Here is a 25,512-nt window from a genome sequence, read left to right as displayed (position 1 = left end):
CCCGGTTAGTGGAGCTGGCAAATTATCTTTTCCTCCAATTGCAAATTTAATCCTTCTCCAAGGCTGGGAGGATGGTTCTAGGTGCTCAGCAGGGTCTGTCTCAGGCCCAGGGAAAGCAGCGGCTGAAGCCTGCTTGGGAGCGGGGGTGGTGCATGGTAAAATATACGCAAGTACTTAGCTTTTGCCAAGAGCACCGTTCTTCTCTGGTTCCGGAGGTGTGAGTAGGCTGCACAGCCTGCCGCTTCTCCCTGAGGAAACTGCTGCTGAATGCTAGTATCAGCTCGCTGCAGCCACTCTCTGGAATGGTGCTTGAGGGTTTCCGGCGATTCAGGTCCGGTAACTCCTCTCCGCTTCTGAACAATCTCTTCCTCCCCTGCCCCTCAGTTCATTTTCTAACTTTGCCTTTGATGTTCAGGGCTCCTGGCTTGTCATAAATATGCTTGTTTCACTTGTTTTTTGGGGTCTTTGTTGTAAGAGGGCTCACTGGAAGTGTTTGCCTATTCCGCCATCTTGGCCCTGCCTACCTGCCTGTATTTGTTCCAAGACAGATTTGTACATTCTTTTGTTAGTCCATGGAATACTCAATTTTCTTTGCCAACACCACAACTCAAAGGTGTCAGTTCTTCAGTCTTCCTTATTCACTGTCCATCTTTCACATGCAAATGAGGTGATTGAAAACACCATGGCTTGAGTCAGGTGCATGTTCCTCAAGGGAACATGTTAAAAAGTGTTTGCTTTTTAACACTTTAAGGAGATCTCTTGCAGCCTATTTGCCCAATGCAATTCATCTTTTGATTTCTTGACTGCTGCTTCCATGGTGTTGATCATGGATCCAACTAAAATGAAATTCTTGACAATTTCCATCTTTTCTCTGTTTATCATGATGTTGCTTACGGTCCAGTTGTGAGGGTTTTTGTTTTCTTTATGTTGAGACGTAATCCATACTGAAGGCTATGATTTTTGGTCTTCATCAGTAAGTGTTTCAAGTCCTCTTCAATTTCACCAAGCAAGGTGGTGTCATCTGCATGACACAGGTTGTTAAGGAGTCTTCCTTCACTCCTGAGGCCCTGTTCTTCTTCATATAGTCCAGCTGTTGCTCAGCATACAGATTGAATAGGTATGGTGAAAAGATACAACTCTGATGCACACCCTACCTGACTTTAAATCACACAGTATCCCCTTGTTCTATTCAAGCAGCTTTCTCTTGATCTATGTACCGGTTCCTCATGAGCACAAGTAAGTGTTCTGGAATTCCCATTCTTCCCAATGTTATTCATAGTTTGTTATGATTCACACAGCTGAATGCCTTTGGATAGTCAATAAAACACAGATAAACATCCTTCTGGTATCCTCAGCTTTCAGCTAGGATCCATCTGACGTCAGTATCTGTGGACGTGACTGGCTTTGGGGGAGTTCAGGCCCAGGACCACAGCCATTGCTTCAGGGAAGAGATGACAGAGAAGAATGCACACAACTGAAGAGTCTTGTTTTTGCCTTTAAGTTTCAAAAGCCTAGTACACCTGTGCCACTGACTCGATTCTGACTCACAGAGTCCCTATAGGACAGAGAAGAACTGCCCCGAAGGGTATCCAAGGCTGTAATCATTACGGAAGCAGACTGCCACATCTTCCTCTTATGGAGCCACTGGTAGCTTCAAACCACTGATCTTTTGGTCAGTAGCTGAGTGCTTAACCACTGTGTCACCAGGCTCCTTTGAGCATATGTAAAAAAAAAAAAACTGGAAAAGTGATTGAAGCCAGTCAACAATACGCAGTTGTTTGAGTTGTACACTGCACGACTTTAGGAATAAATTCGTATAGGTCATGATGTCACAGCCATACGTGTCAGAGCTGGGTGTAATACCAGGTAATATCACCACAAGACCATATAAGGATCCCACAGTAGTAAGCGATGAAGAGAATCAGGGCAAAGAATAGAGCATAGGGTTTGAACCCTGAGCCCCCATAGGGGCCTTGAGGCAAAGATGCTTCATCACTTACCTCAGAGAAGTTCAGGTACTTTGAGAACAAATGGAGATCTGAAACTCGGACTTATCTTACAATAGGTAGAGTGTAATGGTTTAGTTGGCAGTATTTTATTTTTCTTCCTTTGTAGAAATTTAAATTAATGGTGATCTTATAATTGAAGGCATCTTAAATTAGATGGAATATGGTATGTAAATCCACAAGACTGGATGAGTTCACTATAGGCATGAGCATAGAAAAAGACAGCAAGAACTCAGCCCAGGGCCCTGCAGCTTAAAGAGGCCAGGGCATGAGGAAGAACCAGCAGAGAAGACTGGGCAGGAGGGTCAGGAGGTAGGAAGGAAGCCAGAGTTGTACAGCACCTTGGAAGGCAGGTGAAGAAGATGCTGGAAGGGGGAGAGAATGATCAACTGGGTAAAGCACTGTTGATTGGCCAAGTAAGGAGAGGATTGGCCAATGGATTTGCCAAGAGGAGGTCACTGTTGGGGAGGAAGGGGTGAAGGCCTGAATGGATTAGGTCAGGAAAGAAAGGGAGGGGAGAAATTGAAGACAGGGAGGACAATAATTTCTAGAAATGGGGTGATATCTGGAAGGGGATATGGGGCAGAGGAAATTTTCTCTTTTGTTAAGATGTGAGAAAGGATAGCACATCTGTATACTGATAGAAATTATTTAGTAGAAAGAGAAAACTCATTGATGCCGGACAGAAGGAGACAAATCTAATGACACCTATGATAGCGCTCCAAAAAGAGCAATGAACAAGAACACAATGCAATGTTTGTGCCAGTTTTGCTCTCTTTGGGTGACCAGGTAAGTCAGGATTGCAATCCCTGGACCAGACGACCTCAAAGGTCTACTCCAACTCTAAGCTTTATAGTTCCTGATAAGTCGCACCCTGGCGTGAGGTAAAATCTGACCAATTAGCAAATAACAGGTGCAAAAACAATTAAAAATTTCAAGCTTACATCTATTCGTTAAGTAAATTAAAATATAAAAGAGCCCCAGAGCTGAGAATATCATGGTTGATGGCAAGAGCCAACAACATTTCGGGCACAGTGTAGGCTCTCCAAGAGACAATGGCCAAGTGCTGTGCAGAGGTCTGTGCCCAGTCAGCATCTGAGTATACTGGCCATGGGGAGCTGAACTCTGACCTGGTCCATATCTCAGGGAGCCAGGATGTGTGTGAGGCGGGGACTTTCCAAGAGGGCAAAGTTCAGGCTGGCATATAGAAGTGTGGCCATCTTCCTAATCGTGGCACAGACACACATCCCTTGCAAACATCAACTCAAGTAAGGCGCATTCTCTTCACTCTAACTCACCGCTGAGAACAAGACAGGTTCGTGCAAGCATGACTAGAGAGGGCAGGGGGGATGCCTCTTACAACTGCTCAGGGGGGATGTTGGCACCTCATTTTAACCCACCAGAAAAAACACAGCGTTAGGCTGAAACTGACATTAGTGGTGCTACATGATCCCTGTCACTGTTAAGTGACAATATTTTTAAAAAGGAAAGAAAAACTAAAGACTTGTTATGGCTAGAAGTTATTCTAACTAAAATTATTTGTGAGCTTCGGTTACATTTTGGATCTAATCATCATTTGCACAATAATGATATTCTCATTAGTGTGAGTCACGTCAATCCCACTCACAATGATGATAAAGGATTTGAGGGGTCACCAAGTTCTGTGGGCAGGGTAAACCTGGAAATGGTGTTGCTGATCGGTGTAACATTGTAAGCCTCCAAGTTTCTGGTCCATCTGAAAGCAGAGCCTTGACTTTCTCAGCCTTGTCTGTCTTCAGCTATAACTGAGGTGGGGCGTTAACGGAGGAGGGCCATGGATAGTTCCAGTCATTATGAATGAAGAGGCTCCTGCATCACATCCGCATGGCTGATTGGATTGTTAGGACACCTGCCCAGCAGGATTTCCACAGCTACTCTAGGTTTCTCGTTACACTGGCTGGTGTCAGTTAAGGTCATGGACTATAGGGCCAGAATTTCTTGGTTGGAATCCAGTCTCCAATACTAGTTGTCTATCTTGAGCAAATTATATAACTTCTGTCAACATCAGCGTAGTAGAACCCTAAAAATGCCCTCCCCGCCCCCAAGATCTCCATCCCCTGGTTCTTCAATCAAACACTAACCCAGGTAGAGCTGTAAAGGGATTTTGCAAACATAATTCAAGTCCAAGTTAACTGGCTTTAAGCTATGGAGATTATATGGGTGAGCCTGACCAAACTAGGTGATCTCTTTAAAAGTAGAAAGTTTTCTCTGGCTGGCAGCAGAAGAGGAAGTCAGAGATTCAAACCACGAGGAGGCCATGTGTCCAGGAATTTGGGCAGCCTTTAGGAACTAAAAGCAATCCCCAGATGACAGCCAGGCAGGAACTGGATTTTGCCAACAACATGAATGAGCTTGAAAGAGGATTTTTCTCCAAAGCCTCCAGATAAGAGCTTGGCCCAACTGATACCTTGGTTTTGATCTGTGAGACTCTCAGGATATCTGCCCAAATTTCTGACCTACAGAACTGTGAGCTGATAAATGGGTGTTGTTTTAAGCCACTAAGTTTGTGGTAATTTTCCGTACAGCATTAGAAAACTAACACACTCAGCCTATTTGTAAAATGGGGACAGTAATAGTTCCCACCTCAAAGAGTTATAAATATATATATATATATATACATATACATATATGTAAAGTGCCACAGTGCTTAAGCACTTGGCTGCTAACCAAAAGGTCGGCAGTTCCAATCTACCAGCAGCGCCCTTGGAGAAAGACATGGCAGGCTGCTTCCATAAAGATCACAGCCTTGGAAATCCCATGGGGCAGTTCTACTCTGTCCTATAGGGTTTGTGGCAGGCTGCTTCCATAAAGATCACAGCCTTGGAAATCCTATGGGGCAGTTCTACTCTGTCCTATAGGGTTGCTGTGAGTTGGTGTTGACTCAAAGGCAATGGATTTTTTTGGATCTAAGTATTGGCTATTATTCATAAATGCCATTGATTTGGTAAAAAGCCAGATACGTGTGGTTGATTATTGGGAAGTTTTTCCATTAATGCTGTGTTTTGAGTCACAGGATACAGTCAAAAGTCCAGAATTTTAAATGAATCAATCATATACTAAATATGTATCATCTTTTAAAATTTGGTGCCTATAAAAAGCTGCCATTACTTAATAAAGCAGATCTTACTAAAAAAAAAAAAAAAACCCAGTGCCGAGGTATCAGAATTTATGAAGCAACAGACAGGAAGTTTGGAACTTAACCGTTCAACAAATATGTGATGAATGCTCACCAGATGCCAAGCACTGATGTAGGTGCTAGGGACATAACAGGAAACAAAAGACAATAGAGTCCTTGTTTTCATGGAGCTTACATTCTGGTGGAATGAGTCAGAAAATAAGTAAATAAGAAAAATACAAGCTATTGATATGAACTCTGCAAAAAATTAATATAGGGTAAGAGGGGAATAATGGAGTCCTCGGGTGGCAAAAATGGTTACGCAAATGATTATGTACTAAGCTACTAACCAAAAGCTTGGAAATTGAAATCCACCCAGAGGCTCCTCAGAAGACAGGCCTGGTCACCTACTTTCAAAAAAATCAGCCATTGAAAACCCCGTGGAGCACAGTTCTACTCTGAAGCACAGGGTTCAAATGGTTCTAAGAGGGAACTTCCTGTGATGGGTTGTCAGGCAAGGCCACTCTGGAGAGGTGCTATTGAAGCTGAGTGACAGCCAGGTACCAGCCAGCAGGATTCTGGGATGAGGAATTGGCTGATGCCAAGTTCCCCAAGGCAAAAATACGCCTGTCATGTTGCAGGACCTGAAAGGGCCAGCATGGCTGATGCTTGGTTAGCAACAGGGGGAGAAGAAGGGAATGGGCTAGAGGGGCCAAGGAAAGGGGCTCAGATTTTATGCCAAGAGCAATAAGGAGGAGGGTAACATGACTTGATCTGGATTTTCAAAGGACAACTCTTACTGCTCAGTATAGAAGCAATCGTATAAGACCAGGCAGAAACTGGGTCCAGCTGGTCCAGGGAGGAGTCTAATGACTGTAGTAGAGATGGAGAGACAAGGACCTATTTGAGTAATATCTTAGAAGTGGAGTTCACAAATGGGTTGGGTTTGGGGGCAGTGACGTTGTTGTTGTGAGGTGCTGTGGAGTCAGCTCCGACTCATTGTGACCCTGTCTATGCACAACAGAACGAAATACTGCCTGATTCTGAGCCATCTGCCCAATTGTTTCTGTGCTGTGTCCCTTGTTGCAGCCACTGAGACAATCCATCTCATTGAGGGTCTTCCTCTTTTTCAATGACCCTTTACTTTACCAGGTATGATGCCCTTCTCCGGAGACTAATCCCTCTTGATAACATGTCCCAAGCATGTGAGATGTAGTCCCACTATCCTTGCTTCTAAGAAACATCCTGGTTGTACTTATTCCAAGACATCTGTTTGTTCTTTTGGCAGTCCATGGTATATTCAGTACTCTTCGCCAGCACCACAATTCAAAGGTGTCAATTCTTCTTTGGTTTTCCTTATTCATTGTCCAGCTTTTGCAGGCATTTGAGGTGACTGAAAACACCATGGCTTGGGTCAGGCACGCCTTAGTCCTCAAAGTGACATCTTTGCTTTTTAACATTAAGATCTCTTGCAGCCGATTTGCTCAACGCAATGTATCTGTTGATTTCTTGATTGCTGCTTTTGTGGGTGTTGATTGTGGATCCAAGTAAAATGAAGCTCTTGACAACCTCAGGCTTTTCTCCATTTATCATGATTTTGCTCATTAGTCCAGTTGTGTGGATTTTTGTTTTATTTATGTTGAGGTGAAATCCGTACTGGAGGCTCCGATCTTTTATATTCATCAGTAAGTGCTTCAAGTTCTCTTCACTTTCAACAAGCAAAGTTGTGTCATGTACACGACGCAGGTTCTTAATGAGTCTTCCTCCAATTCTGATGACCCGTTCTTCTTTATATAGTCCAGCTTCTCGGATTATTTGCTCAGCATACAGATTGAATTGGTGTGGTGAAAGCACACAGCCCTGACACACACCTTTCCTGACTTTAAACCATGCAGTATCCCCTTGTTCTTTTCAAACGACTGCCTCTTGTTCCATGCAAGATTCCTCACGGGCACAATTGAATATTCCAGAATTCCTATTCTTGGCAATGTTATCCATAATATTTTAAGATCCACACAGTCTAATGCCTTAGCACAGTCAGTAACACAGGTAAACATCCTTCTGGTATTCTCAGCTTTCAGCCAGGCTCCATCTGACTTTGCAATGATATCACTGGTTCCACATCCTCTTCTAAATCCAGCTTGAATTTCAGGCAGTTTCCTGCCAATATACTGCTGCAGCCATTTTTGAATGATCTTCAGCAAAATTTTGCTTGTATGTGATATTACTCATATTGTCTGATAATTTCTGCATTTGGTTAGATTGCTTTTCTTAGAAATAGGCATAACTATGGATCTCTTCCAGTCGGTTGGCCAGGTAGCTGTCTTCCATATTTCTTGGCATAGATGAGTACTTCCAGCGCTGCATCCATTTGTGGAAACATCTTAATTGGTATCCTGTCAATTACCGGAGACTTGATTTTCGCCAATGCCTTCAGTTGGGCTTCAACTTCTTTCTTAAGTATCATCGGTTCCTGATGACATGATATCTCCTGAAGTGGATGAACATTGACCAATTCTTTTTGGTATAGTAACTCCATGTATTCTTTCCATCTTCTTTTGATGCTACCTGCATGGTTTAATATTTTCCCTGTAGAATCCTTCAGTATTGCAACTTGAGGCTTGAATTTTTTCTTCAGTTCTTTCAGCTTGAGAAATGCTGAGCCTCGTATTCCCTTTTGGATTTCCTATCTCCAGGTCTTTGCACATGTCATTGTAATACTTTACTTTGTCTTCTGGAGCCACCCTTTGAAATCTTCTGTTCAACTCTTACTTCATCATTTTTTTCTTTTGCTTTAGCTACTTGACGCTTAAGAGCAAGTTTCAGAGTCCCTTCTGACATCCATTTAGGTCTTTTCTTTCTCTACTGTGTTTTTAATGACCTCTTGCTTTCTTCAGGAAACCCTGGTGGCGTAGTGGTTAAGTGCCATGGCTGCTAACCAAAGGGTCGGCAGTACAAATCTGCCGGGCATTCCTTGGAAACTCTATGGGGCAGTTCTACTCTGTCCTACAGAGTCGCTATGAGTCAGAATCGACTTGATGGCACTGCGTTTGGTTTTGCTTTCTTCATGTATAATGTCCTTGATGTCATTCCACAACTCGTCTGGTCTTCGGTCAGTGTTCAACGTGTCAAATCTGTTCTTGAGATGGTCTCTAAATTCAGGTGGGATATACTCAAGGTCTTACTTTGGCTTTTGTTGACTTGTTCTAAATTTCTTCAGTTTCCACTTGAACTTGCATATGAGTAATTGATGGTCTGATCTGCAGTTGGCCCCTGGCCTTATTCTGACTATTGATATTGGGGGTAGTAATGGAGAGGAATTCATCAAGGATAACCCTGGAAGTTTTGGTCTGAGCAACTGGGTTGTGCCATTTACTAAGATGGGGCATGGGGGGTGCTGATAGAGGAGGCAGCTTGGGGTGGGGGGAAACCAGGTGGTTTATTTGGCCATGTTAATTTGGAAGTGCCTATCAGACACCCATGTGGAGAGGCTGAGTAGACCTGGGATTCTGGGGAAAGGTCAATGCTGGAGGCAGATTTGTGAGTTAATGGCCTAGAAATGGAGTTAAAGACCTGGCGAGGAAGAGACAGAGAGAGAACATGTAGGTAGAGATGAGAAGAGAGCCCAGGGCCCTTAGTCAGTCAAACGAGGTAAATCCAGAAAGGAGACTGGAAAGGAGCAGCCATGAAGTTGGAGGACAACTAAGAAACTCGGCACTCAGAAGCCAAAAAATGAAAGTCTTAAGAAGGAATGACCCAATTGCCAGTGCTGTTGAGATGAGAGTATAACAGAGAGCCCTGGACTGGCCTAAGGGAGGCCGTGAAAACACCACGCAGCCTCCATGAGTGGGGCTGGAGGTCTAGTTGATGGGGCTGGGGAAGGAATGTGAGGTGAGGGAGTGGGTACAGCAACCATAGGTAAGGTTTTCAGAAAACGAAAGAAGAGAAATGGAGTTCAGAGCACTTTGAAGTCATCTACCAGGTACAGTGATGTTGAGTAAATGATAAATGTGTAGGTTCAACCCATGAACTTCTGAGTTAAATAAAGGTAGCAAGCATTCCAAGAAGCATGGTGGCACAACACTTAAGTGCTCAGGCTGCTTACTGAGAGGTTGGCAGTGTGAACCCACTTGGCAGCTCTGTGGGAGAAAGACCTGGGGATATGCTCCCATAAAGACTGACACAAAACCAAAACCAAACCCAAACCCGTTGCCATCAAGTCAGTTATGCCTCACAGTGACCCTATAGAACAGAGCAGAACTGTCCCATAGGGTTTCCAAGGCTGTAAATCTTTATGGAAGCCGACTGCCATATTTCACTTACAGAACAGCTGGTGGGTTTGAACCCCGGCCTTTTGGTTAGCAGCTGAGCACTTAACCACTGCACCAGAGCTCCTTGGAATAGTTGTTCCATTTACTAGAAAACCCTATACTCTGTCCCATGGGGTTGCTGTGAGTTGAAATCCACTTGACAGCACACAACAGCAGGAAGCATTCCTATTACTGTACAAAGGGAGGTGGTATGGCAGCATAGGGATAGTTGTGTGAATGTTTTTATTGTTAGGTGCCTTCGAGTCAGTTCTGACTCATAGCAACCCTATGCACAACAGAACGAAACGCTGCCTGGTTCTGTGCCATTCTTACAATCGTTGTTATGTTCGAGCCCATTGTTGCAGCCACTGTGTCAATCCATCTTGTTGAGGGTTTTCCTCTTTCCCGCTGACCCTTTACTTTACCAAGCATGCTGTCCTTCTCCAGGGACTGATCCCTCCTGACAACATGTCCAAAGTATGTAAGATGCAGTCTTGCCATCCTTGCTTCTAAGGAACATTCTGGTTGTACTTCTTCCAAGACAGATTTGTTTGTTCTTTTGGCAGTCCATTCAATATTCTTCACCAATGCCACAATTCAAAGGCATCAATTCTTCTTCGGTCTTCCTTATTTATTGTCCAGCTTTCACATACATATGATGCGATTGAAAATACCATGGCTTGGGTCAGGTGCACCTTAGTCTTCAAGGTGATATCTTTGCTTTTCAACACTTTAAAGAGGTTCTTTGCAGCAGATTTGCCCAATGGAATGAGTTTTTTGACTTCTTCACTGCTGCTTCCAAGGGTGTTGCTTGTGGATCCAAGTAAAATGAACTCCTTGACAACTTCAATCTTTTTCTGTTTATCACGATGTTGCTTTTGGTCCAGTCGTTAGGATTTTTATTTTGAAAAATCCTGGCCAACCAACTGGAAGAAATCCATATTTATGCCTGTTCCCAAAAAGGTGACCCAACCTAATGCGGAACTTATCGAACAATATCATTAATATCACACACAAGCAAAATTTCGCTGAAGATCGTTCAAAAGCAGATGCAGCAGTATATAGACAAGGAACTGCCAGAAATTCAGGATGGGTTCAGAATAAGACGTGGAACCAGGGATATCACTGCTGATGTCGGATAGATCCTGGCTGAAAGCAGAGAGTACCAGAAGGATGTTTACCTATATTTTATTGTCTATGCGAAGGCTGTGTGGATCATAACAAATTATGGATAACATTGCTAAGAATGGGAATTCCAGAACGCTTAATGGTGTTCATGAGAAACCTGTACATAGATCAAGAATCGGTTGTTCAGACAGAACAAGGGGATACTGAGTGGTTTAAAGTCAGGAAAGGGGTGGGCCAGCGTTGCATCATTTCACCGTACCTGTTCAAGCTGTATGTTGTGTGCATAAGCCTTGAGTAAACACTCAGTAGATCATGGTGTCATTCCATCCTAGCAAATGCATGAATGTCCATCCTGAGGTTGTTTTTTTTTTACCAGAGTCCCTGTGTGGTGAAATAGTTAACACGCTCAGCGACTAACCAAAATGTTGGAGGTTTGAGTCCACTCAGAAGTGCCTCAGAAGAAAAGCCTGACGATCTACTTGCCCCAACTCAGCCACTGGAACCCTGTGGAAGACAGTTCTATTCTGACACACATGGGGTCACCGTGAGTGAAAGTCGACGCTGCAGCAGCTGGTGGTTGGTTTGTTGTTTGTATCCCCTGTCTCTAAACTAAGACAGGCTATACTTTTGAAAGGTTAAGAAGGAAAACATAAAACAATACGATTATTAACAGCCAAGGCAGTTAAAATTCTCTGCTTTTGGCTAACAGGAAGAACTTACGAATGTATTCCTTCCATTGTAAACAGTGTTAGATAATGCTTTTCATCATTTTGCATGATTTGGTGTAACTGCGACATTTCTTAGACTTCATAACTTACAAAAAAAAAAAAAACTCTTTAATGTCTAAGTAGTATTTTAGTCTGATGCATACTGCCCTGAGAATGGGTGGGGCCAGCTCCTCTGCACCCAAATCAAGACTGGAAAAAAGCAACAGTGACTTAAGCTAGGATTGATCTCTCTTTATTTCTCCCTCATAAAGAAGTCTGGTGTTGGTAGCACGGGGCTGGTGTGGCAGGACTTGAGGTCCTGTCTGTCTGATCTGCCCTGATTTTAACAGCACTGTTGGCTTCCTAATTCTCACTTCGTTGTTCCACACCCCTGATGATTCTCTGACAAACACCATATGGACACACATACCCCAAGCAACCTGAGTTTTCTCTTGAAAAGCTCATCATTAAAAACTTTAACTGTTTCAAAACAATCGAGCCCATTTCCTGATGGTCACTCATGGGTTATTAAAGTTAGTCAGACAACAGCTTTAGAAAGCCCATTAATCTACAGTGGCTCTTAATGAAAACTCATGACATAAATCTCTTCTCTAACAGAGGACAACCAGACTGAGGACTTGAGAAGCAGTTGGTGAGGTAGCCACTCAGGTCCAGGCTCACAGTCAGCACTGCCTCAGCCTGGCCCTAGTCTGCAGGGGCTGCCTCTGTCTTCCTGCCAGGCACCACCCCCCCTCTACTGCTTCTTTCACTTTTGTGATGAGACAAAGCCACAGATCTGATCGAGCCACTCTCCAGCTTTCACATCTGCACCGGCTTCTTAGGGCCCTTCTGGGGTTTAAGGGTTTGTCCCCGAGTCAAACAGACCCAGATTGGAACCTGACCTTGAGAAAGTGACCCTCCTGAGCTTTCATTTCCTCATTTGTAAATTGAGAATAACCATAGTCATGAGGGAGTCCTTGTCACAGCATTTTGGTATGGATTAAATGAGATGATGTAGGGGGAGTGCTTAGCAGATGGCTGGGCCCTGAGAAAGCCCTCAGCAAACATCAGCTCTTTGTAGTGGATATGCTATAGTTTGGTCTAACAGCATCCTGTCCATGGTGGGCCCTCCCCTTCTACCTTCATGTGATCCTGGTGGCTCTGTTATCCTGAGCACCCCTATCCTAAACCACAGGGGTGGGCAAGTAACATCACTGAGGATTAGGTCTGGCTGCATACAACTGCATATAGCTGAAAGAAAAATAACAGTGGCCTAAGTTAGGACTTTATTTCTCTCTCACATAAAAGAAGTCTGGCATAGGTAATACAGGGCTGGTGTGGCAGGACCTGGGACCCTGTCTTTCTGATCTGTCATCCTGGAGTATGGCTTTCATGTGTAAATTGACCTCATGGTCCCAGATGACTGCTGGAGCTCCAGCCAGCAAATCCATATTCCTCCATACTGGCAATAGGAGGAAGTGAGGGAGAACAAAAAAGCATATTATGTAAGTAATAAGTAAGGATATGAGTACATTATGTAGACTTACTGAAAGTTCTACATAATATTTCTGTGTATAGAAGTCACACGGCTTCTCCTAGTTTTAAGCTAGTCTGGGAAATGTAGTCTTTTCACTGGATATATTGCCACCTAAATTAAATTAGACTTTTAAATTAAACAAGAAGGGGAGAATGGACACCAGTTGGCAATTAGCAGTACTTGCCATGGCATGGGGCCCAGGCTGGGCCAGTGCAGCCCTTCCATGGGATAATATGACTCTGGGGAAGAGATAACTCATGTTCCCCAAGGGTCATGAGCTGGAGGGACACCGTCCCCACCCGGAGGACACTGTTGGCTCAAAGATGGGCATGAGCCGTGGGAGGAGGGAGCGTGCTGGGGCCAAGCCGAACTCGGGCTTTCCCTGGGATAGGTGTCAGTAGGGTCTCCCTCACTGCGATCTGAAAGCATGTTGACAAAATACCGTAATTATTACTGTTATTGTAATTGTTGGAATTTTTATATATAATTTGAGTTTATTAATAACAATAACACTCCTCAGGGTGATGTGGGGGGTCTTCTCCAGCCGTGCCCATCTCCCTTCCAAGCCCCCTGCAGCCTCCTTATCCATGGCCGCTTGCCGGGTCTCAGGCCTAAAGCTCCCTTCCCTCTCTTGGTCTAAAAAATGGTGTGGGGTCAGAGGTCCTCTGACTTCACAAGGGAGGAGGAGGCTCATTACCGGCATGAACCCGAGGCTGACTCCTGTGAGGTGGAAGTCAGACATGCCTCCACCCTCCAACCTTTCTACCAATTCTGACCCCAGCTGTCCCTCCCACGGCTCTCTCTACTGGATTCAGTAATTCATTGTAATGGCCACACAGAACTCACAGACCATACTCACAGTCATGAAGTTAGGGAAGCAACAGGTTACAACTCAGAATCAGGGTCAGGAAGCATGTAGGTAAAGTTTCCCTTCTTCAGTGCAAGATGGATCTCTCAGCTTCTCTCAGCCATGCAGGCCTCTTCTCAGCCCCCTCAAGACAGGCTCCTCTCAGCGGTCTCAGGGCAGGTCTTCTCCTGGCCCCCTCAGGGCAGGCTTCTCTCAGCCTCCCAGGACAGGCTCCTCTCGGACCCCTCAGGACAGGCCTCCTTTCTTGGTCCTCAGCCCGCTCTTGGGCCTGTTCTCTGCTCTGCTCAGGAAAGAGTTACAAAGCTCTTTAACTTCACAGGCAAGTGCCTGAGGCACCTTATTCCTCCAGGAAGCCCCCTACCCTCGGGATCTCAGCTCTCTCACTCTGTGAGCTGGGAAGTCCACTGTAGCCACTTTGCTCCATGGGCCAGGAAGCCCACCACACTGGCCTGCTATTTCCTGCTGTCTCATGCCAGTCTCCTGGTTCTGCTGCTGCTGTTTCTCTGCTCCTTTGCTGCTGCTTTTCACTGTCTCGTGCTGCCTCTAGTGTTACGGCTCTCTCTGTCTCCTGGCTCTAGGAGGTTCTCAGCGCAGGGACCCTGGGTTCAAAAGATGGGGTCCGCTCCTGGCCCTTCTTCTCGACAGTAGTGATGTCTCCCTCTCTGCTTCTAGGATTGGCTCCCTTTAAGCCCATCAGGGTGGAAAAATTGACCAATCCCCTTGTTAGGGTTCCATACATCTTATTTGCACTATTAGGCTGTTCAAACCCCTTGGTAGGCCATAAAAACTTTATTTGAGTAGTCCCACCCAATCATTTTGAGGGAGTCATGAGATCATGCGTGGCTAGAAGGGCCGTATTAAGTAATTCACTGCACTGCTCTTGGTGTCTATACTGTCCTCACCCTGACCTGGTAATTTCTCCTCCATTCCATATCTGAACAGCAAATTCCTGCTTACTCTTGAAGACCTGGTTCAAATGTCACCTCTGTGGAGCTTTCCTGCACTCCCCTAACTGTGACATTCATCTGAGTCCCTAAACTATTTTAATAGCTTCTTTGACATCTCATTGCATCCCTTTCCTCCTCCCACTAGACTGAAAGGTCGTAGAGGGAAAATCCCCACTCTACCCACATGCAACCATCACCCATTTGTCAGTTTGTCATCTTGTGGTGACTTGTGTTTTGCAATGATGCTGGAAGTTATGCTATGGGTATTTCAAATACTAGCAGGATTACCTGTGGTGGACAGATTTCAGCGGAGCTTCCAGACTAAGACCAGGAAGAAAGGCCTGGCAATATCTACTCTTGAAAATTAGCTAAAGAAAACCCCTTGGGTCACAACAGAATATTGTCCAATATAGACATATTGTCAGGAAAGGCCAATCACTAGAAAAGGACGCCTTGTTTGGTAAAGAGAGGACCAGTGAAAACAGGAGACACCCTCAATGAGATGGATTGACACAATGGCCAGAACAATGGACTTTAATACACCAACGACCATGAGGACAGCACAGGACCGACCAACGTTCCTTTCTGTTGTACCTAAGGTCGATGAGCGGGCGTCGACAAGATGGCAACTAACAGCAAACCCACACGTGCGCTCCTGCAAGAGAGCACGAACGTGTTTGACCGGACGGCCAGATGGGCAGCACGTGCCACGAGGCACGGCGGACGGGCAGCACGTGTAACGCAGGGCAGACGGGCAGCACGTGCCACGAGGCACGGCGGACGGGCAGCACGTGTAACGCAGGGCGGACGGGCAGCACGTGCCACGAGGCACGGCGGACGGGCAGCACGTGTAACGCAGGGCGGACGGGCAGCACGTGCCACGAGGCACGGCGGACGGGCAGCACGTGTAACGCACGGCGGGTGGGCAGCACGTGCCACGAGGCACGGCGGATGCAAAATACACCCAGACAGTGATATTCCGAGCAAAGCCGTGGAGTCGGGCTGCTGGGCCTGGTCCTCGCTCTACCACGGGCCTCCATTATCTCTTCTGTAAAACAGATAATGCCATGGCCGGCTCTGTCAGGGAGATTCCGCAGTGCCTGACACACTGTGAGGCCTCAGTCTGTGTTGGTGACTCACACCACTGTGGTCGTTGTGATTACTGCAAGACGTTGGCTCTGAGATGTGAATTTTTTTTTCCCACATGCTAACAGCACTTACAATATATAAAATGACGTGGCCTAATTGGCAGATATTTTTTCTTTCTTGGTGGTGCATAAAATCATATCCTGTTTTACAAACAATGCTGTCTGAACATCAATGGAATAGTTATTATCAAAAAAAGGAATAGAGAATTTTTGTGGATTGAATTGTGTCCCCCCCAAATATCTGTCAAAATCCTAACTCCTACCTGTGGATGTAATCGTGTTTAGAAACAAGGTTTTCTTTGTTATGTTAACAAGGCAACATCAGTATAGAGTGTGTCCTAAACCTAATCATTTCTGAGCTCTAAGGAGGGATCTAGACACAGAGATAAGCAAGCACAAAGGGAGGGAAGACAGATGCCACGTGAAAATCGATCGCCAAGGAATTGAGGAATCCTGGAAGAGACAAGAATTTTTCCCCAGGGCCGACAGTCTTCCTTAGAGCCAGGTGCCTTGAATATGAACTTCTAGCCTCCTGAACTGTGGGAAAATAAAATTTTCATCTTTAAAGGCACCCACTTATGGTATTTCTGTTAAAGCAGCACAAGGAAGCTAAGACAAAAATGCTCAGAAATTCAGGGCTGTGCAGCCTTGGAAATGTCAACGCTTACAGATCACAAATAGTAAGAGATAAGGCTGGACAAAATTTTGAGTGAAAAAAGCCTGAAGTCGCTCAGAAGGAGATAAAGCGTGTCGTGGATTCAATTGTGTTCCCCTAAGATATGTGTATCAATTTGGCCAGGCTGTGATTCCCAGTATTGTGTGATTGTCCACGATTTTGTCATCTGATGTAATTTTTCTACGTGTTGTAAATCCTGTCTCTATGATGTTAATGAGATGGGATTAGTGGAAGTTATGATAATGAAGCAGGGCTCAATCTATAAGATTGGATTTTGTTTTAAGCCAATCTCTTTTGACATATAAAAGACAGAAGCAAGCAAAAAGATATGGGAATCTCATATCACCAAGAAACAAGAGACTAGCCCGTTCTTTGGACCTGGGGTCTCTGTGCTGAGAAGCTCCTAGACCAGGGGAAGATTGATGAGAAGGACCTTTCTCCAGATCTGACAGAGAGAGAAATCCTTCCCCTGGAGCTGACGCCCTGAATTTGGACTTTTAGCCTCCTAGGCTGAGAGAATAAATTTCTCTTTGTTAAAGCCATCCACTTGTGGTATTTTCTGTTATAGTAGCACTAGATGACTAAGAAAGAGTGCAAGGCCTGGCCTTCCCACATTTTGTTCCAGGAAGACTAAAGCTAGTCACCTAGTCACCAGTCAATCAAAAGAGAGAAACAGAGGTAAGGGGCAAGAAAGAAAAAAAGCAGGTTTGAGACCTAGCTCCTGACAAGAACTTTGGGAATGATTGCAGCCATGTGGAACTGACTAGAAGAAAACCTGAGTTGTCAGCATTTGATATCATTTGTTATCAGCATTTGACACATCCAGTGGAATATTATTTAGCTATAAAAATGAATCCTACATCGTGAATGGGCCTTGGAAACATTATGGTGTGTGAAAGAAGCCAGTCACAAAAGAACACATGTTGTATATATGATTCCATTTATATAAAATGTCCAGAAAAGGTAAACTCATAAAGATGGAATGCAGATTAGTGGTTGCCAGGGCCTAACTGCTTAGGGGTATGGAGTTTCCTTTTGGGGTGATAAGGACATTTTGCAACTAGATAAAGGGGATAGTTGCACAACATTGTGAATGTACCAATTGCTCAAAATGGTTGGTTTTGTTGTTTCTGTTCAAGGTAATGAAAAAGTTTGGAAATAAACAGTGGTGATGGTTGGACAACATTGTGAATATAACTGTTGCTACTGAATTGTACACTTAAAAAAGAGTTAAACTGGCAAATTTCAAGTTATATATATTTTGCAACAATATGTTATATGAATTTCAACTCAGTTAAGAAAAAAGGCATTTGATTATTCAATCATGGAAGCCCCAACCTTTCACAGCAGGGTGTGGGCTGGGAAAACTGTGCAGCCCCCATTGAGGGCATGATCCCAACCCCATGTCATCTACAGCCATTGAAAGTGAACACGAGACAGCGCCACAGAGAGGGGCGGATGAGGGTGCTTTCCAGAGACAGGAACCTGAAGACTGTAGATCCCCACCTCCAGCGAGAGGTCTCACTCTGTCTGCCCAGAAGGCTTCAGAATTTCTGGACCAGGGGCCCCTTTGTGCCTCCTTCTTGCCCTCTCAGCATGGCAGTGCTGTTGCCATTATCCTGTCCTTATTCTACTGCAGGGTACTGGGCTGTGTGAGGCAGCTAATTCATCTCAAGGTTTTATACGTTCATAGACCTGTGGGTCAAGAAAGACTACGTCAGACTCTGTGTCACCTGGAAATCCAGAAACGTCCTGCCAAATACAGCTCAAATCATGGCAGAGACAGCTGGCTGCCTAAGCCCACATCTGCCCTCCCCTTTGCTCCTGATAGACAAGGGCTGGTTTTCAGGTGGACAGAGAACAGCTCTTCCTGGAACAACTCTGGATTGGTTCCTCTCCCTTGCAACTGCGTGTGGCCACCACCGAGGGAGTGTGGGGTGACGAGCTGAAAGGAGCCTGAGGTATCTATGACGGGAAGCTTCCAGATAGCCCTGGACTGCCTATCTCTGGATTTCTTTTACTTGGGAGAATAAAACTTTCTGTATGAACCTCTGTTATTTTAGATTTCTGTTAAACTCACAGAAATACATGTACAACCAAACCTAGTAAACTGTAATTGATACAACCAGATTATAAGAGGCAGCAGGACAGCTGTAACCCCACAGTCATATGGCTTTTGGAGAACCTCCCCACTCTCTTGTTGCTGTTGTTGTTGTTGGCGTTCATCAAGTCAGCTCCTTGCTCGTGGCAGCACCACGCACAACAGAACAAGACGCTGCCTGGTCTCCAACCATCCCCGCGATTGGCTACAGAGCAGACCGTGGTGACCCACACATAGAGTTCTCACTGACTTTCAGACCGTCGTGACCCACACGTAGAGTTCTCACTGACCTTCAGACCGTCGTGACCCACACGTAGAGTTCTCACTGACCTTCAGACCGTCGTGACCCACACGTAGAGTTCTCACTGACCTTCAGACCGTCGTGACCCACACGTAGAGTTCTCACTGACCTTCAGACCGTCGTGACCCACACGTAGAGTTCTCACTGACCTTCAGACCGTCGTGACCCACACGTAGAGTTCTCACTGACCTTCAGACCGTCGTGACCCACACGTAGAGTTCTCACTGACCTTCAGACCGTCGTGACCCACACGTAGAGTTCTCACTGACCTTCAGACCGTCGTGACCCACACGTAGAGTTCTCACTGACTTTCAGACCGTCGTGACCCACACGTAGAGTTCTCACTGACTTTCAGAAGCAGATCACCAGGCCTTTCTTCTTAGTTCGTCCTAGTCTGGAAGCTCTGCTGAAGCCTGTTTAGAATCACAGAACACTCAAGCTTCCCTTGAGCGATGGGCGGTGTCTGTGGAAGCTGCATTGGCTAGAAATCTAACCTTGGTCTCCTGCATGCAAGGTGAGAATTCTACCACTGAACCACCACTTTCCCCCTTCGCTCTCCTAGAACTTCAAAAAAAAAAAAAAAAAAAAAGAGATCAGGAAACTAGCAGTTTCCAGCAGGATGATCTTACATTTTCTTATGAAGCAACCGCAGCCAGGCACCTGCCAAGTTCAGACAAAACAGCCACCCCAAGCTCGCTGAGCTACCACCCTGGCCGCTGAGCTTTCTGGACGAACTAAGTAGCCACGGCTGACACGTCGATGACTGCATTCTTCCATACATCATGTGCTCAAAAAATGATTGCAAAAATACCTTAACTTTACCCAGGTTATTTCTTAACATGCCCCAAAAAGGAAATTCAATTCTGTTGTAGTTCACGGAATTTTTGTTTTTGCTTTCACATTTTTTTTTTTTCTTCATTTGACTTATCCATTGATTCCCAGCTGATAGTCATGTCTTTTTAAAATTTACCTCATCAATGATGAGATAAAACACATTAATTGGGATACAGCTGCTGGTTAGACGTTCTTCAGGCTGAAGAAAAAGTAAACATGTATATTTTAATATAAACTGTATATTTTAATGTGAAGTTTATTGTTCTTAATGATTACAGAAGTTGTAAATCCTGACTGAGTATAATCTGGAAAATACAGAAGAGAACAAGTCATTAATCCCAACTCCCGGAGTCAACACTAGCAGGGTTTTGGTATATTTCCTTCTGCTCATTCTCTCTCTCTCTGTTTACATAGTTGTATGGGTACTGTATACATGACTTTGTACCTGCTTTGTTTCACTTAACACTGCAAAGTGAGTGTTTCCCACATTAGTAAACTGCTGGTAACCATCACGCTTTCCAGTGGAGTTGAGGCCTCTTTCCTTGGTGAAGCTTAGATGGTCCTCAATGGGACCACCACCCCTCCCCAGTCTTCACTGAGGAGTTGTAAGGATCCTACAGGTCGCCCCCTCCAAAGATGAAGGCTGTTCGTGTCTAGTGAAAAGGAACCAGAACTGAGGCAGTCAGGGAGGGAAAGAACATTCCGAGATTTGTTCAGCTGCCTGCTGCCAGGGCCAGAGTGCAGCCTACCAAGCAGCCTTACTAATCCAGAAGTTCTTTCCTGCAAAAACACACACTGGCTTTGAACTAGGGAGGCAGGTCCACTGGCAGGACAGCAGCCCCAGGGGGAAAATGCCAGACACAAAAAAGAAAATGTAAACTATGCCAGTGATTATGTGGTGAGACGCCAGGACTGGTAACTTTCACTCACAGAAAAGAGTCGTCCACAGCTCACAGACACAGGGAGGCTTCCCAGCAGCCCTCGGCCCTGCCTTCAATACGGATGAGCAGACGTGAGGTTGTAGAGCCTGTGGACTTGGAAGGTAGAGGGGAGACACCGAGGACCAAGTGGCACTGGAAACTGACACAACTGGTCCCGGCCAGGTTCCCCGTGGTAGTTTGGCTTCTCTGAAGCTAAACATCTTTTCTCCAGAAAGGCAGCAACATGGGGCAAGGGCTTTGGGTATTTGCTTGCCACGTCTCCAGCATTTAGAACATGTTGGCACATATAGTAGTCTTCAGCATAGTTTATTGAACTCTTTTTACAAACTCCCCTAAAGGTTGACAATGAAAACTCTATTTGAGTTCATAAGCATTTTCTCGTGAAGAAGGAAATGCCTCCATGGATATGTATGTACTTAGCGGTCACTCTTCCCAGGTGTGGGCCCATTTCCTCAGCTGACTCTCCCTTCAGTGTCCTACCTCTATGGTAAGGTGCCTTTGGCTTCAGCCAAAGAAGGGCAGGGGGACATTGGGAGGTGGACACCACACTGAGACTTCGAGGTACAAGTGACCATAGATAAATTTCCCTTTTTCAAAATTTTGATTCCATACACCCATCTTCTTCAAATTTCTTTGCCTTCCCTGTTTCAATTCTTTCTGGTTCCCAGGACCCAGAACTCAGGTTAGTCCTGCTGATGCTAAAGGTCAACCATGTTAAGAGCTAAATACATCTTCAGTGGATAGGCCTTTACACAATTTATGATTTTATTTCTGGGAAAGTGTTCTGATAGTTCTGACTCTATAATGATATTTTGGACTTCATTTATGCTCACAAGTAGCTTGTCTGCAGAACTGTATAAGCACCTGAATGAATCAAGAGTTGTTCTGGAATCACCCCTGCCCTGGGAGACAGGGAGGCTGAGGGGTTCGTCTGTGGTGTGAAAATAGTCTCTTTACAATAGGAAAAATAGACAACATGCAGTGGTAGGAACAAATAAGCAAAATCTCACAAGTAAAGAATTATAACCAAATTCTAAAATGGGAACGGTATCATCACCATCATTGTCACTGTCATCAACATCGTCACCATTATCTATGCGGTTGACTTGCACCGAGCTCTTACTATGCCCCAAGCACTGTGCTAAGCAACATGCACCTTCTCATGTAATCCTCCCATAGCTCCGTAAGGCAGGCATTTCAAAGATGAGGAAACTGAGGCCCAGAGATGTCCAGCAACTCACCCAAGGGGATGCAGTAGTGGCTAGCAGGAATCTGTACCCAGGCAGTCTTTCTCCAACCTAGACGCCGAACCATTCATCCTTGTAGAGAAGACAGAAGCGAGGCAGATAGGACTCCAGGCCCCTGACTTCAAAGTGACTGTGTCCCCAGCCCTTGGCAACAAAGTAAGGTGGGACTGGGTCTCTCAAAGCTGTCCCAATTCTTGTTTCTATTACTTACCATGGTGGCCCCAGAGTAGTGCCAGGAACACCCCAGACACTCAGAAGAAAACTGATCAATGAACATATACATGACCCAGTTTTTAAGTACATTTCACACCATGAGTTTTCCCAGTTTTCAAATATTTGAACTAGACTTTCTGGGCTGTACTTAGGAGGTTGTTTTCATGATTTAGGTGCTCCCACTCGTAACTATAAAAGGCTAATGTTGCCTTCCTTATTGGATTGAGAGGAGGTGGGATGGATGAGGTGTTGAGGCTCCCTCACTCAATCACACAAGCTCATAAATCGCAATGGCAAATGTTACTAAAGGTGCTTCAAAGATTGGCTTGAAGAGCAGGCATAATACGGAAGAGGAGTAGTCCGGTATTTCCATACAGCCTGAGAGGTGGAGAGGGGCTGGAGGTGTGGGCGCTTTGGGATGATGGGGCATTTATCAGCCTTGGCACTTCAGAACAGCTAAAGACCATCAGCACTTCTGGGGGTTGTAGTCAACTCTGTTAATAAAAGGACTGGAGAAATAAGAGCACAGCAAGCCTGGTGCAAACTGAAGTACAGCAACATTCAGGGATGTTCTCCTACTTTCTCTCTGTGGCAAACTTGATGCTATTTTGGCAACAGTGTATCTGGCTGAGAGATTACATTTCCCAGTCTCCCTAGCAGTTATGGATGGCCATGAAAATGTGAGCGAAACTTGTTGAGTGGCCTTCCTGGAATGAAGGAGATAGAAGGTCTGGTGTCTTTCTTCCACTCCCCTCCATTACCCGCTTGCTTCCTACCACTTGAGATGCAGACATGATGGCTTCAGCTTTTAGTAGCTATCTTGGGGCCATAACTGAAGGGCTGGGAGCACCACAAAGTCCTCAGTCTCTGAGCCAAGGCTGGCAGCTATCTGCTTTCTCACTACATTAGAAAAATACACCCTTACGTGTTAAACCTTGTGGACTCACTCTGATTCTCTTCAGTTTCAGCTTGAACTTGCATATGAGCAATTGGTGGTCCATTTCACAGTCTTCTCCTGGCCTTGTTCTGACTGAGGATATTGCGCTTTTCCATCATCTCTTTCCACAGATGTAGTCTATTTGATTCCTGTGTATTCCATCTGGTGAGGTCCATGTGTATAGTTGCCATTTATGTTGGTGAAAGAAGGTATTTGCAAAGAAGATGTCATTGATCTTGCAAATTCTATCATTTGATCTCCAGCATTGTTTCTATCGCAAAGACCATATTTTCCAGCTACTGATCCTTCTTCCTTGTTTCCAACTTTCGCTTTCCAATCACTAGTAATTATCAATGCAGATGCATGACAGCCAAATTACATCTTTGAGTAAATATCCCACCTGAATGTAGAGACCATCTCAAGAGTAGATTTGACACGTTGAACATTAATGACTGAAGACCAGATGAGTTGTGGAGTGACATCAAGGACATCACACACGAAGAAAGCAAGAGGTCATTGGAAAGACAGGAAAGAAAGAAAAGACCAAGATGGATGTCAGAGGAGACTCTGAAACTTGCTCTCAAGTGTCAAGCAGCTACAGCACAAGGAAGAAATGATTAAGTAAAAGAACTGAAGATTTCAAAGAGTGGCTCGAGAATACAAAGTATTATAATGACATGTGCAAAGAGCTGGAGACACAAAATCAAAAGGGAAGAACACACTCAGTGTTTCTCAAGCTGAAAGAACTGAAGAAAAATTTAAGCCTTGAGTTGCAATAGTGATGGAGTCTATGGGGAAAATGTTAAACAACACAGAAAGTGTCACAAGAAGATGAAAGGAATACACAGAGTTATTGTACCCAAAAGAATTAGTCAACATTCAACCATCTCAAGAGGTAGCATATGGTCAGGAACTGATGGTACTGAAGGAAGAAGTCCAAGCTGCGCTGAAGGCATTGGCGAGAAACAAGGCTCCAGGAACTGACAGAACGTCAATTGAGACGTTTCAACAAACAGATGCAGCACTGGCGGTGCTCACTCGTCTATGCCAAGAAATATGGAAGACAGCTTCCTGGCCAACTGACTGGAAGAGATCCATATTTATGCCTAGTCCCAAGACAGGTGATCCAACTGAATGTGGAAATTATAGAACAATATCATTAATATGACACACAAGTAAAATTTTGCTGAAGATCATTCAAAAGTGGCTGCAGCAGTATGTCAACAAGGAACTGCCAGAAATTCAGGCTGGTTTCAGAAAAGGACATGGAACAGGGATATCATTGTTGATGTCAGATGGATCCTGGCTGAAAGCAGAGAATTCCGGAAGGATGTTTACCTGTGTTTGATTGACTATGCAAAGGCATTTGACTGTGTAGATCATAACAAATTATGGATAACATTGCCAAGAATGGGAATTCCAGAACACTTAATTGTGCTCTTGAGGAACCTTTACATAGATCAAGAGGCAGTTGTTTGGACAGAACAAGGGGGTACTGATTGGTTTATAGTCAGTAAAGGTGTGCGTCAGGGTTGTATCCTTTCACCATACCTATTTAATCCGTATGCTGAGCAAATAATCCAAGAAGCTGGGCTATGTGAAGAAGAACAGGGCATCAAGGTTGGAGGAAGACTCATTAACAACTTGCGTTACACAGATGACACAACCTTGATTGCTGAAAGTGAAGAGGCCTTAAGGCACTTGCTATTGAAGATCAAAGACCACAGCCTTCAGTATGGATTGCACCTCAACGTAAAGAAAAGAAAAATCCTCATGACTGGACCAATGAGCAACATCATGATAAATGGAGAAAGGATTGAAGTTGTCAAGCATTTCATTTTACTTGGATCCACAAGCAACACCCATGGGAGCAGCAGTCAGGAAATCAAAAGTTGCATTGCATTGGGTAAAATCTGCTGCAAAGGATCTCTTTAAATTGTTGAAAAGCAAAGATGTCACCTTGAAGACTAAGGTGCGCCTGTCCCAAGCCATGGTATTTTCAATCGCATCATGTGCATGTGGAAGCTGGGCAATGGATAAGGAAGACTGAAGAAGAATTAACGGCTTTGAATTGTGGTGTTAGCAAAGAATATCGAATATACCATGGACTGCCAAAAGAACGAACAAATCCATCTTAGAAGAAGTACAACCAGAATGTTCTTTAGAAGCAAGGATGGTGAGACTGTGTCTTACATACTTTGGACATGTTGTCAGGAGGGATCAGTCCCTGGAGAAGGACATCATGCTTGGCAGAGTACAGGGTCAGTGGAAAAGAGAAAGACCCTCAATGAGGTGGATTGACACAGTGGCTGCAACAATGGGCTCAAGCATAGCAGTGACTGTAGGGATGATGCAGGACCAGGCAGTGTTTCATTCTGTTGTGCATAGGGTCGCTATGAGTCGGAACCAACTCAACAGCACCTAACAACAACAACAGTATGTTAAACCACTTAGGTT

The sequence above is a fragment of the Loxodonta africana genome, chromosome 15, assembly GCF_030014295.1.
Source record: "Loxodonta africana isolate mLoxAfr1 chromosome 15, mLoxAfr1.hap2, whole genome shotgun sequence".
NCBI lineage: Eukaryota > Metazoa > Chordata > Mammalia > Proboscidea > Elephantidae > Loxodonta > Loxodonta africana.
The sequence above is the reverse complement of the archived record's forward strand: the minus strand, read 5'-3'. Positions refer to the sequence as shown.